Source organism: Caretta caretta, chromosome 10, assembly GCF_965140235.1.
Source record: "Caretta caretta isolate rCarCar2 chromosome 10, rCarCar1.hap1, whole genome shotgun sequence".
Lineage (NCBI taxonomy): Eukaryota > Metazoa > Chordata > Testudines > Cheloniidae > Caretta > Caretta caretta.
In genome coordinates, this window is record NC_134215.1 from 78,131,401 (window position 1) to 78,146,754 (window position 15,354).

At 47.8% G+C, this 15,354-nt stretch overlaps 1 long non-coding RNA gene across 1 annotated transcript; it reads left to right on the top strand.

The window, feature by feature from the left end:
• The first annotated feature begins 1,919 nt into the window (after positions 1-1,919).
• On the top strand, positions 1,920-9,409 carry LOC142073424 (uncharacterized). The gene is made up of 2 exons (XR_012670307.1): positions 1,920-2,470; positions 8,039-9,409. It is a non-coding gene; the product is annotated as an uncharacterized LOC142073424 (long non-coding RNA).
• Positions 9,410-15,354: the final 5,945 nt, after the last annotated feature.

The following is a 15,354-nucleotide window of genomic DNA, read 5'->3' on the forward strand; positions in this document are numbered from 1 at the left end:
CCCACTTCTTCAGGCTCTTTTTCCTTCTCTGATCTCAGCTCTGGTGCTACCTGGCTCCTCCCCATACCTGTTCATGTTAAAACAGAAAAGAAAGTTAAGGACAAAACCAAAAATAGGGCCAGCAAGTGTAACAGGAGAAGTGAGGAGAACCCTTTGGGCGTGGCACCTTTCTCCCAGGGAAATCACTGAGAGTTAGGTGCCTAAATACCCTAAAAGGTCTGTCCCCTTGGGACTAGTGAGCTCTCAAGAGCAGTGGTCCCTTGTCTTCTCTTCCTTCCTAGATTCTTCCCGTCCCCATCTTATTTTTATTTCTCATCACATAAGCAATATGGATGGGGCTGTATGACCTTTAGGACTCAGACATGTGGTGAAACCTGGCCCCAGCGAAGTCAATGGCAAGCTCCTATTGATTCCAATCGGCCCCTGTCTTTCATCTCAGTTCTCTCAGTATCTCTGCTCTGTTGGGTCTGGATGAGCAATGGCAGATTACATTATGGGGGGAACCAATTTCTTACTGTGCTTCCCCCCTAGACATCCCCCATCTGAACTGTCTGGGCAACATTGGGGCCTTCAGCAGTTGAGAGGAACTCCTGACTTTACAGCTTAGCCAGTCCTTCCTGCGGTTGCCTCCTGGCCTTGGGAAAACAAGTGGAGCATTTCTGAGCTATAAGGACATTCACCAGCTGCAGACACATGGCCAAATTCTTACCTGCAGCAGTAAAATTCCACAGTATCACCACAACCATCACTGGGCTTACACAGCCCCCCATTCCCCCTTGGTACACCGCTCACCCTCTTCATTCCTCAGCCTCCTCAGCAACCACAAAACCAAATGAACAAACCACCACACATGAAGCAGGTTATCCTCTAAATTAGGTCAGCATGAACTTAGCCTTCCCCACCTCCTGAGCTGGCTAGTCCCAGGGCTTTTTCTCCACCTGCAGGGAGGCCGGTTCTGTCTGATCAGTGAGCACTAATGAAACGCACCTGATTCAGCAATGGGCTCACTGTATATCTCCATGCTGGTGTTGATATATCTGCCCCTCGGAGAAGTGTAAAAACATAAGTGCCATAGTAGGTCAGAGCATGGTCCTCCTTGCCCAGTATCCTGTCTCTGGCAGCAGCCAACACCAGGGCTTCAGAGGGAGGGTACAGAACACGGCAATTATCGGGAGATCCACCCTTGTCTTCCACTCCCAGCTTCTGGTAGTCAGAGCTTGAGGATCACCACCAGCATGGGGTGAGATGGCGTAACAGAGCCACGGTGCCCTGCCACAGTCTCATACTGTGGGGCTTATGATGATGCCTAATAACAAACAAAATTACACCAGGGAGATGTGAACAGGCACAAGCCTCTAAGCATTTGACCTCTTCCAGACTGAAGGTCTCCCATGGGGGGCAGGAAAGGGTGGGAGGAAGGCAGTGTGGGGGATCACCAACAACACAGGATTTGGCTGTGGGAGGCTGTTCTGTGCAGGTGAAACGGGACAGAAATTGTAATTTACACATTCAGATCACAGTTGCCAGCTCTCACCATTTTATCCCATGGCTCACATTACAAATAATCCCTAACTCTTATCTGGCACTTTTAATCAGTGGATCTCAAAGTGCTTTACAACAGAGGGCAGAGTCATTATCCCCATTTTACAGATGGGGAAACTGAGGCATGGGGCAGTGACACGCCGTGCCCAAAGTCAACCAGCAAGCCAGTGGCAAAACTGGTAATAGAAGCCAGCTCTTCAGAGTCTAGGCCATTGCTCTATCTGCTAGGCCACACTTTTTCCTTAAAGCCCCAGCTCTTGGAGTCATGTGATTATGTGAGAGTCTCAGTTTGTTTTAAAAAAAACAAAAGTTTCTAGCCCTTGTGTAGCCAGACAGCCAGCCCCCCCCCCCCCCCCTCAGACCAGCGTTGCTGGAAACACAGGAGGAAGCCGGAACAGGGCACTTAACATATATTCCAGCACAGCCTTTGAAGCTGTGAAAGCACAGGTGTGCTGCTACAATGTGCCTCTGGGAACAGATACAACGATTAAGCTCACAGCAGGCAGAGGCCCTGTGACAGACATGGCTCTTAGCCCCTACTAAATAGCGTGATGCACACACACCAACATCCTAGGTGGGAAAATATTTACCCTGATAAAAGAAATGTCCAGTAGTCGAAACTTATTGTTTCTCTCCCTTGCAAGTGTAAACTACTCTTGCGAAAGCTGGTGTCACACAGACAGACCAGCCTCAATTTGGCATAAGAAAGGAGAAAGAGAATAAAGGAGTACAGAGGTATAAGTAGGGGACCTACAGCACCATGATTTTTGAGTGCTTTTCACTATCTATCTGCTGGTCAGATAAGTGACAGCCTCCCAAGGCTTCTGCAGCTAAGAGGGTCCCTACGCCTTGTCCCTTATTCGTCTTTCCGCGGAATTGAGTGACCGATCCTGGCTTGGCACCGCTGGAATCGAGAGATGCAAGGAGGGTAAGAAGCACCCACACCTGATCTCCTATCTTTAGTGTACACATATTTTGAAATAGAGCTCTATACTTCGTTTTCTTTCTTTGGGATTGTGGCTTCAGTTTTGTAACTTGTTTGTGTCTGTAACATCTCTACATTTAAATAAGTAAGCACTAGCAATTTTGTAACCACATGATTAGAATCTAGCTTAATAAATTTTGGTAACCATTTATGCATAAGCCTGACTTGTTTTCTCTGGTTTACTGTAAAGCAGCCAACACAATTAAAGAACCTCAGCCGTTTTGGCTCTAAAGCCTGGCCATTAGGTGAGAGTACTAAGAGCCTAGCGTTGAGTTGTGCCGCCTCCACGGGGCAAACTCTTGGGGCACCTGTCAGTCAATCCTGGCTGCCCGCTGCGAAGGAGCTCTGAGCTCTAGCAGTTAAAGTCACGGGTGTGGAGAGGCTCTTAGTGCTGCCATTGGGGCACCTGTCAGTCAGTATTGACTGCCCGCTGCGAAGGAGCTCTGAGCTCTAGCAGTTAAAGTCACGGGTGGTTAGGACCTTGGGGCATCCGTCAGCCTAGCCCGGGCTGCCCGCCGCGAAGGGACAGTGCGTCCTAGCGGTTAAAGTCACGGATGGTATAAACGGGCATAGCTGGCACCTCACCAAACATCCTTGGCCGTCGGCTAACAGAAATTGGCATCACGAACAGGATTGTGATATAGGCTGCACTACAGTAACACGATGAAACCAGTCATGATAAACACCACAGAATTCCCTGAGCTAGAGAAAAGTTTGACCCAAGAGGGATGGGGAAATCCTCTGTGGAGCAAAGAACTGCTGGAGAAATATTGGGGAAAACCAGCAGAGATCTGGCAGCATTTCTGTAACTGGAGAACTGCCTGCAAGATGAAGAAAGGGAAAGGAAAAGGTGCTTGTATATGGCTGCTTACTAACATTTGGCAAGCTGCCTGTAAGGATTATCATAGTCTGGCAATAGAATTTAATAGGCTACAACAGGAAAGGGACACACTGCACAAGGAATGCCAGAATTTAGATACCAGAGTAAGAACACTGAATAGGGATATGGAACATCTTCAGAAAAGATTACTTCCCTTAATTGAGAAAGAAGGGATAGAACGAAGGGAAAAGCTGGAGACTAAAACACGCAGTATCAACCGGGCTAAAGTTGAGACTGCTCTCTGGCTAGACCCTGAGGAATGGGATATTCAGCAGATGAGTCCCCCTCCTCTGAGGAGGAAGGTCCCTCTGTAAAATTAAGACCAGCTATCACACATCACAAATCAGAAGAACATGAGGAAAATTTGAGTGGGGCAGAGCTGGATGAAGAAGGGGATGACAATTATCCATCCACTTCTTCAAAAACAAAGAAGGGAGGTAAAAAGGGAAAAGGGAGTAAAGCTCCAACACACTTTACCAAAATTACCACCCGCCAATATACTCCCATGGAGTTAAAAACAATCCAGGGAGATTTTGCTAAAAAGCCTGAGGAAGGTATAATAGAGTGGCTGGTCCGCCTCTGGGACACTGGGGGTGGATATATACGCCTGACAGCCCAAGAAACTGAGCGCCTTAACTTAGGTGCAGGAATATTCCTGGAACACTCAGAGGGGAACACCCCTAAAACACTTTGGTCTCTGGCTTGTCGATGGGCAAGAGGAATTTACCCAGCAGACCGAGATGAACCCACAGTAATGCACTGGACCAACATAGATGAGGTAAAAACAGCTCTATTAACTGTGGCTGTCATTAGCATGCTTGGCCAAAACCCTCAAGAGTTAGCCTATGAAAGCCCATGGGAGGGTCAGGTAAATGTAGATGATCTCAGACCCCTGCTTAAGGGAGTTCCGAGTAACCACAGGGCTATGGCACTGTCCCTTAGATCAGAAGCTGCAGCACATAACAGTACCTTTCGGGCACTGCTAAACCTTCTGGTGTCATACTTTAGAGAATTCGCAGACATCAGAGCACTGACAGGCAAAGCTAAGATGCGTTCCCTTCAGGGAAACAAGGGGGCACCATCTAAAGGACATAAAAACAAGCGAGAGCCAACCCAGGAGGAAAAGGAGCTTAGAGCCAAGTTGTGGAGACAATGTCTGGTTTTAGGTTATCCCAGAGATGTGATAAATGGACTGCCCACAGAGCGGCTAAAATTATTAACCACCTTTAAAAGAGCTGACTGGGAGACAACTAATGCTCCTCCCAGTGCACCTCTGCAGCTCTCTCCTCTTTCCCCACCTGCAGACACCCGGTATACTCCATTGCTGCAGCAACTGCAAGAGTTACCAGAGCAGGGAAACTAGCTTGCGGGGGTCAATCTCCTCTCCTAATAAACCAGCTTAAATCCAAAGAGGAGAAAACAACGGCAAAAGACCCCCGGATACATGTAACTGTAAATGACAAACACATTATTCCTTTCTTAATGGACACAGGGGCTCAAAGGTCCATGATTAAGCGAGAAAGTTTTCAGGGCTCGCCACCTACTGGCCGAAAGCAGGTACTTGTTACAGGAGTAAATGGCAGTACCATAACTTACCCATTAGTTAAGATAAAACTGGATATCCCCTTGCAACCCCACCATCAGCCCCGAAAATATGAGGTGATTTTGGGCAATGCCAACATACTGGGCATGGACGTTTTAAGAGGAAAGAAGGGAGTAAAGCTCCAACACACTTTAGCAAAATTACCACCCACCTGGAAGAGGAAAGCCCTCCCCACTATTCTGTAAACTTACTTAGCAGCACGCCTGCTCTCCCGCCCTCAACAGTAACAAACATAAAGCAGTATAATGTCCCAGCTGAGGCCATAAGCCCTGTGACTGACCTGATCAAAGATTTGGAACAGCGAGGAATTTTAATTCGTACCCACTCTCGCTTTAATTCTCCTGTGTGGCCCATCAAGAAACCAAATGGCAAATGGAGACTCACTATAGACTATAGGAAGCTAAACAGTAACACTGGACCATTAACTGCAGCAGTCCCTAGCATAACAGATATTGTAAACACCATACAAACCTGGGATAAACCCTGGCTAGCAGTATTAGATGTAAAGGACATGTTCTTCATGGTCCCTTTGCAACCAGCTGACCAGGAAAGATTTGCTTTACTTGGAAAGGTGTACAATACACTTTTACCCGAATGCCACAAGGGTTTAAACACTCACCCACTATTTGCCATGGGGCACTGGCAAAGGTCCTAGATGACCTTATCCTGCCACCCAATGTACAAACTGTGCAATACATTGATGACATCTTAATAGGTGGGAAAACCTCAAAAGAGGTACAGGAGGCTATGAATCAAATCAAAGGAGCACTAGAAGCCCTTAATTTAGAGTTACCAGCTGAGAAATGCCAAGGTCCCTCCCAAGAGATAAAATTCTTAGGTACTGTATGGATGGGAGGTAGGAGGTCTGTGCCTAATGACACTGTGCAAGAGCTAAATCAGGCACCCTCCCCTGAAAGTAAAGATCAATTGAGACAGATTTTGGGAACCCTGGGGTTTTGGAGAAAACATGTACCTGGCTTTGCCATTATAGCCAGACCATTGTACAATTTGTTAAAGAAAAGTGCTGCCTGGGAATGGGCTCCTGCCCATGAGGAAGCCCTCAGGCAACTGATAGGGGAGATACACACCTATCAGGCTCTGGGTCCCATACATCCTGAAGCCCCATTCCATTTGTACCTAACTGTGGGAGCCACTGGAATGTCTTATGCTCTCTGGCAAGAAAGTGACACTGCTCCCAGACGACCAATTCAGTTTGGTTCCAAGTCATGGCAAGGGTGACAGGCTAACTACACGCCTTATAAGAACGTGCTTCTGGCAGCTTACACAGCCTTGAGAGAAACTGAGGAATTAACTCAGGATAAGGACATCACAATTCACACTCCTCTTCCAATCATTAAACCTATATTGGAAGGGAAAGAGTTACCACCTGGTGTAGCACAAAAATTGACTATCCAAAGATGGGCACTTTACATACACCACAGGATAGGTAGTGCAGACACTGCACAAAACCCCACTATGATTCAGGAATCCCTATGGAAAGTAGGAATGCCTGATGAATACCGCCTGCCTCCACAGCAGTCTCCCATTAAGGATGCTGCCCCATTTGATCCTTCTAAGCCTGAGGGAGTATGGTTCACTGACGGCAGTGCCAGCCTGGTAAAAGGAAAATGGAAGGGAAAAGCTGCAGCAGTGCCTGCAGACACCTCTGCAGCACCCCTAACTGCTGAAATTGATGGGTCAGCACAACTTGCAGAATTGGCTGCAATTAAACTGGCCTGTGAAGCAGGAGCCACCGCAGTATATACGGACTCCTATGCGGTATGGGCAGGTGCCACTCAGTGGATCACTAACTGGAAAAATAGCCACTGGGAAATAGGAGGTAAACCAGTCTGGGGACTGGAATACTGGAAGTGGTTATATCAGCATGCCCTGCAACAACCCCTGTCCATAGGACATGTCTCAGCTCATCAGAGGAATAATACCCCAGCTGCACAGTTAAACAATTTAGCCGATGCAGCTGCCCAGCTCTTTACCACACAAGTAGAATGGGAACGCTTATATTCATGGTTACATGATAATTTAGGACACACAGGAAGTGATGAGTTAGTGCGGCAAGCACATATCAGGGGGTGGCCTATCACCCACAGACAGGCTAGAGACCTGGTGCAAGCCTGCGCTATTTGTGCTGAGACTAGAAAACATATAGCAGAAGGACAAAGGTTTGGCAGGCTAAGAGATGGAAAAACACTATGGGCAACCTGACAGGTCGACTATGTCGGACCACTGCCCACTACAAGGCAGAGGTGGAAATACATCTTGACTGGGGTAGAAATTGTTTCAGGGATTAGTTTTGCATATCCAACCCGATTGGCAACAGGGTTGTCCACAGTTATGGGACTAAACCGCTTAACAGCAATTGTCCCAATGCCTCAAGAAATCCAATCAGATAATGGTTCGAATTTAAGAATAAACTTATAAGGGAATGGACCCTTAACCATGGAGTCCAATGGACCTTCCACCTTCCATATCGACCTCAATCTAATGGCATGGTCGAGCGCTGGAATGGGTTGCTAAAGAATCACTTGAAGCCTACTGATGGCACATGGGGAGACAGACTGGACGAAGTGGTGCAGAGATTAAACAACAGACAGACTCCTACAGGAAGTCCAATCAGCAGGGGATTCTTCCCTACAGGGAAAGCTATCTCCCCTGCCAGAACACCACTGCACAGTTCCAAGTATGCTCCCGGAGATACTGTTGTGATTAAACACCCAGCCCTGGGAACCTTTACCTGTGTTTTGCATGCCTATAAAGAGAAAGGTGTATGGAGTGCCTTAAATGCTGATAAAAGGCTAATAACCATTACAGAGGCTTGGATCGCATCCAAGACCGGCTGACCATGTGATTTATTGCAGGAATGGTCCCATGGTTCCGAGCAACCTGCCAGCTAACCTGTCAGGATCATGCAGCAGACCTGTTTGATCACTAGAGACTACTATGGACTGTTGATATATTTGCCATTACTTATAATAGCAGGTGTAATTTTTGCTTTTAGTGTTAAAATAAGTTTTTTAGCTAGAACACGACCCACCAGAGATATGTTCCTGCAAGCCCTCATGATCCTTCTGTTGGCTCCAGTCACCTTGGCAATACCAGAACATCCTCTTCGGGGAGCAATCCAAACCATCGCCTCAGCTGCTGGTGCTACAAATTGCTGGATGTGCACCTTGCTAGATTCAACCAATGGACTGGGAATTGAATTTGTACCACTACATGCAGTGGCTGAGAATGGACAAACCTCATGGATGCAATGGTTAGCTCAACACTTGGGATTTTCCCTCTCCCTGTTTTTACATTCGGTTGTGAATACTGTTTTAACCATTTTAATTATTGTAATTGTTTTTTGTGTAACTTTATGTATTATGAAGCGTTTGATTCAAACTGCTCTTTCCTCCACGCAAATCAGATACCTAGAGCTAAAAAGGGATCCTAACCAATTCCGCGAACCCTCATCCTCTAATTTGGTTGTTGGGTATTTCTAGATTTCCCCAAGGAGGGCAAGAGGTGCTGGCATCACCGCCACCTTGCAATCTGGGATGTAGTGTGGTGGATCAGGGGGTGGAATGTAGCCAGACAGCCAGCGCCCCCCTCTCAGACCAGCATTGCTGGAAACACAGGAGGAAGCCGGAACAGGGCACTTAACATATATTCCAGCACAGCCTTTGAAGCTGTGAAAGCACAGGTGTGCTGCTACAATGTGCCTCTGGGAACAGATACAACGATTAAGCTCACAGCAGGCAGAGGCCCTGTAACAGACATGGCTCTTAGCCCCTACTAAATAGCGTGATGCACACACACCAACATCCTAGGTGGGAAAATATTTACCCTGATAAAAGAAATGTCCAGTAGTCGAAACTTATTGTTTCTCTCCCTTGCAAGTGTAAACTACTCTTGCGAGAGCTGGCGTCACCCAGACAGACCAGCCTCAATTTGGCATAAGAAAGGAGAAAGAGAATAAAGGAGTACAGAGGTATAAGTAGGGGACCTACAGCACCATGATTTTTGAGTGCTTTTCACTATCTATCTGCTGGTCAGATAAGTGACAGCCTCCCAAGGCTTCTGCAGCTAAGAGGGTCCCTACGCCTTGTCCCTTATTCGTCTTTCCGCAGAATTGAGTGACCGATCCTGGCTTGGCACCGCTGGAATCGAGAGATGCAAGGAGGGTAAGAAGCACCCACACCTGATCTCCTATCTTTAGTGTACACATATTTTGAAATAGAGCTCTATACTTTGTTTTCTTTCTTTGGGATTGTGGCTTCAGTTTTGTAACTTGTTTGTGTGTGTAACATCTCTACATTTAAACAAGTAGGCACTAGCAATTTTGTAACCACATGATTAGAATCTAGCTTAATAAATTTTGGTAACCATTTATGCATAAGCCTGACTTGTTTTCTCTGGTTTACTGTAAAGCAGCCAACACAATTAAAGAACCTCAGCCGTTTTGGCTCTAAAGCCTGGCCATTAGGTGAGAGTACTAAGAGCCTAGCGTTGAGTTGTGCCGCCTCCACGGGGCAAACTCTTGGGGCACCTGTCAGTCAATCCTGGCTGCCCGCTGCGAAGGAGCTCTGAGCTCTAGCAGTTAAAGTCACGGGTGTGGAGAGGCTCTTAGTGCTGCCATTGGGGCACCTGTCAGTCAGTATTGACTGCCCGCTGCGAAGGAGCTCTGAGCTCTAGCAGTTAAAGTCACGGGTGGTTAGGACCTTGGGGCATCCGTCAGCCTAGCCCGGGCTGCCCGCCGCGAAGGGACAGTGCGTCCTAGCGGTTAAAGTCACGGATGGTATAAACGGGCATAGCTGGCACCTCACCAAACATCCTTGGCCGTCGGCTAACACCTTGACATGAAGACAGGACTCCAAAAGGCTCAGAAACTGGATGGCAAATAAAAAAATCCCCATTTTAAAAATAAAATCTCTCAATTCTTAAGACAATCTCATAATTATTGGGGTGTATGTGTGTCTGATACATAATTTTGAATGCTGGGGGCAGGCAATGTTGAATTCTTATCTGTAGCTTATCTCAGCGTATCAGCCTGACTTGTCTTTGTAGATTGTTAGCTCTTCAAGGCAGAGACCATCTTCTCTTCTACAGCCTCTATCCTGCAAAGATTTAGGTCTGTGTTCACTCCACACACTGGGGTTATGAGGTCAATGGGTCTACTCCTAGCACATAGTTTTAAACACATGCATCGCTCTCTGGAGGATCAGAGCCAATGTTTGCACAGCACCTAGCACATAGGGTGCCAATGTTAGCTAATAAACTAGAGAAGAAATACAACAAAATTACCCTTGCCTAACCGTGATACATCTTAAATAAACTCCCTGAACTAGATGTTCTGAGCCACAATGGCAGCCCCAGGACAAAAAGTTCAAGCAAAACAAGCTCTTCACTCATCACTGAAAACATATTATACAAACTAATGAACCTACACCAATGGGCCTCCTAGGAACTTCAAAGCTGCAGTGATTGACTTTGTATCAGAAAACAAAAATACCTTCTCTCATAAATCTTTATTCTCTGACGAGTCAATGTCTCTAAGTTGGCTGACTGAAGTTTTAAAGAAATGGCTATGTTGGGTCGCTCCAGTGAAATCATGGAGCCGCACCAGAATGAATTTGCCGACTGGGTCTATTTTCTCTTTAAAAAAACAAATCATAGAATCATAGAAGATTACGGTACGAAGAGACCTCAGGAGGTCATCTAGTCCAACCCACTGCTCAAAGCAGGACCAACACCAGCTAAATCATCCCAGCCAGGGCTTTGTCAAGCCAGGCCTTAAAAACCGCTAAGGATGGAGATTCCACCACCTCCCTAGGTAACCCATTCCAGTGTTTCACCACCCTCCTAGTGAAATAGTGTTTCCAAATATCCAACCTAGACCTCCCCCACTGCAATTTGAGACCATTGCTCCTTGTTCTGTCATCTGCCACCACTGAGAACAGCCCAGCTCCATCCTCTTTGGAACCCCCTTTAGGTAGTTGAAGGCTGCTATCAAATCCCCCCTCACTCTTCTCTTCTGCAAACTAAACAAGCCCAGTTCCCTCAGCCTTTTCTCGTAAGTCATGTGCCCCAGCCCCCTAATCATTTTCATTGACCTCCACTGGACTCTCTCCAATTTGTCCACATCCTTTCTGTAGTGGGGGGCCCAAAACTGGACGCAGTACTTCAGATGTGGCCACACCAGTGCCGAATAGAGAGGAATAATCACTTCCCTCAATCTGCTAGCAATGCTCCTACTAATACAGCCCAATATGCCATTAGTCTTCTTGGCAACAAGGGCACACTGCTGACTCATATCCAGCTTCTCATCCACTATAATCCCCAGGTCCTTTTCTGCGGAACTGCTGCTTAGCCAGTCAGTCCCCAGCCTGTAGCGGTGCATGGGATTCTTCCCAATCCTCCAATTTGTCTAGGTCACTCTGGACCCTATCCCTACCCTCCAGTGTATCTACCTCTCCCCCCAGCTTAGTGTCATCTGCAAACTTGCTGAGGGTGCAATCCATCCCATCATCCAGATCATTAATAAAGATGTTGAACAAAACCAGTCCCAGGCCTGACCCGTTGGGCACTCCACTTGATACCAGCTGCCAATTAGTCATCGAGCCGTTGATCACTACCCATTGAGCCCGACAATCTAGCCAACTTTCTATCCACCTTATAGTCCATTCATCCAGCCCCTACTTTTTAAATTTGCTGACAAGAATACTGTGGGAGACTGTATCAAAAGCTTTGCTAAAGTCAAGATATATCACGTCCACTGCTTTCCCCATATCCACAGAGCCAGTTGTCTCATTATAGAAGGCAGTCAGGTTGGTCAGGCATGACTTGCCCTTGGTAAATCCATGTTGACTGTTCCTGATCACCTTCCTCTCATTCAAGTGCTTCAGAATGGTTTCCTTGAGGACCTGCTCCATGATTTTTCCAGGGACTGAGGTGAGGCTGACTGGTCTGTAGTTCCCCGGGTTCTCCTTCTTTCCTTTTTTGAAGATGGGCACTATATTCAGGGCCGCTGCAACCACTCGGCAAACTAGGCGGTCGCCTAGGGCACCAAGTGGCTGGGGGCAGCGGTGGAGCGGAGGTAAGCTGGGGCAGGGGGGCGCAGGGACTCTATATTTGCCTTTTTCCAAATATATCTCCTAACTCTTCCCTCACCTTCGTCCATGTCCTTCCTGAAACTCTTCTTCCGGTCAATGGCAAGGACTGGTATAGCCACCAGAGAGGGTCTGGCTGGACTGCAGCGTGGCTGAGTTTTAGAATTCCGTTATAAGAATTTTCTTAGACAAGAAGAGGAAGGAACATGGAGAAGATATGGGGGAGAAGAGAGATTGTAAGAAGACAGGCAAGAATAGGAAGTCATGTGATCTCTTCCAGTCAAAAGCCTAGCTGGGGAAAAGTTGGGGGAAGCAACAGGGCTGCAGTTTTTTCAACATTTTGCCGTGGGGGGGGGGAGGAGGGGTGTAATTAGAAATGGGTCAAAAGCAGGACCTTGAATCCAAACCCCTTTGAATACTGGGGTTGGGAGGTGAATTTGAATCCCCAGATTTAAATCAGGCATGATGGTTTGGGATCTTGAAGGATTCCAAAGTGCTTCACGAGCTACTATACAAACCCTCCAAAGCAATGATTTAATCCCCCATTGAAATGCAGCCACCTCTGCGATGGCAGTTGACTAACAGCATACAGCAGCACTGCTCAACAGTTTAGGACAGGAAGTGACGGTTCCATATCTAACTGAAACTGCAGAGGCAATTTAGAGAGGTAGGATGCAATCACCAGCTGTGACTTGGCCCCGAGGCGGGTTAACAGCTTTGTTCTTCCAGGAAGTGCCCTGGATCGTTAATGACCTCCATTAGCAGAGGATCCCCTTACAGTAAGCAGAGGTATTGGTTCAGAGGTTGTCTACTGAATCAGCAGTACTCACCGCACTACCTTATTCCCTAAGGGTCTCTTATCCAAGTATCAATGCAACCTATCCTGTCGGGTCATTTGGCCCATCGTTGACCTCTGAGATAATATGTGGCAAGAGCAACTGTACACAGCAATTCTAGGACCGAAAATGAATTTTTCCAAATATTTGATGAATCAGAAAGTCCAAAAAAACCATTTTAGGTGAAACGAAACGTTTCATTTCAACAAAATCAAAAGGTTTCATTGCGATTTCAACCATTTCAAGTTGGTTAAAAAAAAAAATTAAAGACAACTTTGAAACCAAAAATTTCAAACCTAAAAATCCAAACGTTTTGTTTAGAAAAAGGCTACCTGAAACATTTTGATTTTCTCTGATTTTTTTCTTTGTGACTGAAACAATTTGGTGAAATTGAAGCAAATTCACAAAAGGTTTCAGAGTCACCAAACCTACATTTTTTACCAAAATCAAGCTTTGGCCAAAACCATTCACCCAGTTCTAGTGCAGTGCTTAATTTGTAATGAAAGACGTGCTGGGGCTCAAGCAATTAGGTGCCGGGGCTCAAGCAATGTTTTTACCTTCATAACAGACGCAGCAAGCCCAGAGGTGCACTGCTGGGGCTATGAATTGCCAAGCCGAGAGGTGCTGAGGCTCAGCCCTGGCAAGCCCTGGCACAAATTCAGCACAGTTCTAGTTTCTAAGGCATTAAACTCAGAACAGCATGGAGAAAAACAGGCACTCAGGCAGGTACTGATGGATTCCTGATCCTGCAAACACTGATGTACACAGGTAAGAAACCCATTTAGTTCAGTGGGGTACTGGGCTCTGTCAGCAGGCTCAGATGCGAAAGAGAAAGTGTACGAGTATGCTTGGCAGAATCCAATTTTTATATCTTGATCGTTTTGACAGAAAATCCTGGTGTTTATTTTTAAGCATTTTTGTTGATTTACATTGTCACAGTTGCAGGAAATTATGAGAGAGCTGTCAGGCAACAGGTCTTTCCTGACAGTTGAGATATATAATCCTTAAAACACCGAATCACCAACATCCCACGTCAAAACAGACAAAGCGCTTGTCTTCATGATGGCGCTAAAGCGGCGCTGATGTGGTCTGTCCGGCAGAGGTGAAAGTAAGCCGGTCCAGTCCGGCGTACTGGCAAGAGCCCGTACGCCGTGCGGGACCGGACCGACTTCCCCAGGTGGCGCTTTAAAGGGCCCAGGGCTCCAGGCACTGTGGGGAGCCCTGGGCCCTTTAAAGTGCAGCCCAAGCCCCATTGCCGGGGTAGCAGCAGCAGGGCTCCGGCGGTGATTTAAAGGGCCAAGGGCTCTGCTACGGTAGCGGCGGCTGGAGCCCAGGGCCCTTTAAATCGCCCCTGAGCCCCGGGGCTCCCAGCCGCCTCTGCAGCTGGTAGCTCCGGGGGTGATTTAAAGGGCCCGGGTATTTAAAGGCCCCTCCTCTTCCAGCTGAGGGCATGCCCCCTCACTCAGGACTCCGGAGTACCGGTAAGTCCTTTAAGTTACTTTCACCCCTGCTGCCTGGTGAAGACGCACCGTGTAAATGGGAGAGCGCTCTCCCGTCTCAGGAACGACTCCACCTCAACAAGAGGCAGAAACGACGTTGGCGGGAGAGCGTCTCCCACGGGCCTATCGCCATGTGGACACCACTTTAAGGCGGTGTAACTTATGTCGCTGCGGGGGGTGGTTTTTTCACACCCGGAGTGACGTAACTTTTTACGCTGGTCGTGTAGACCAGCCCATAGTACATGCCCTTAAATCAAATGCCAATAAGTTCCGGACACAGGGTGACCAGACAGCAAGTGTGAAAAATCGGGACTGGGGTGGGGGGTAATTGGAGTCTATATAAGAAAAAGACCCCAAAATCGGCACTGTCCCTATAGAATCGGGACATCCGGTCACCCTATCAGGACCCAGCATTATTCTGTACATTGTAATTATTATGGATGGAAATATTTCCCCTCCCGTTTTCGGTACGGGGAAATCAACGGTTACCAACATTTACCAAAAAGGAAAGGAGTACTTGTGTGGCACCTTAGAGACCAACATTTACCAGTAAAGGCCCAATCTTTCCAGGCGGGCGGCTTGGCTGGGCTGGGCACAGGCCTTGTGGGACAGGGCCAAGCTCTCCTGGAGCGTCCCATTCATCCTAGGCCGCCTGCTTGGGGCTCCTGACTTCTCTGGCTCCTGGAGGGAGGAGGAGAGTGACCCGGGATGGGGCCACTTCCCAGCCACCCTCCGCTGGAGCCCGGCACCGCTGAGCCAGCCGCGTGGGGGGGGGGGGCTCGGCTCCGGAGCGCGGCGCGGGGGCTGATTCTGGGGCGTCTCCCCCGGGTCTGGCCGGGGAGGAGCCCTCAGCCCGGGGGCGGGGAGGGGGGCACGGCTGGCGAGTGTCATTTGACACCA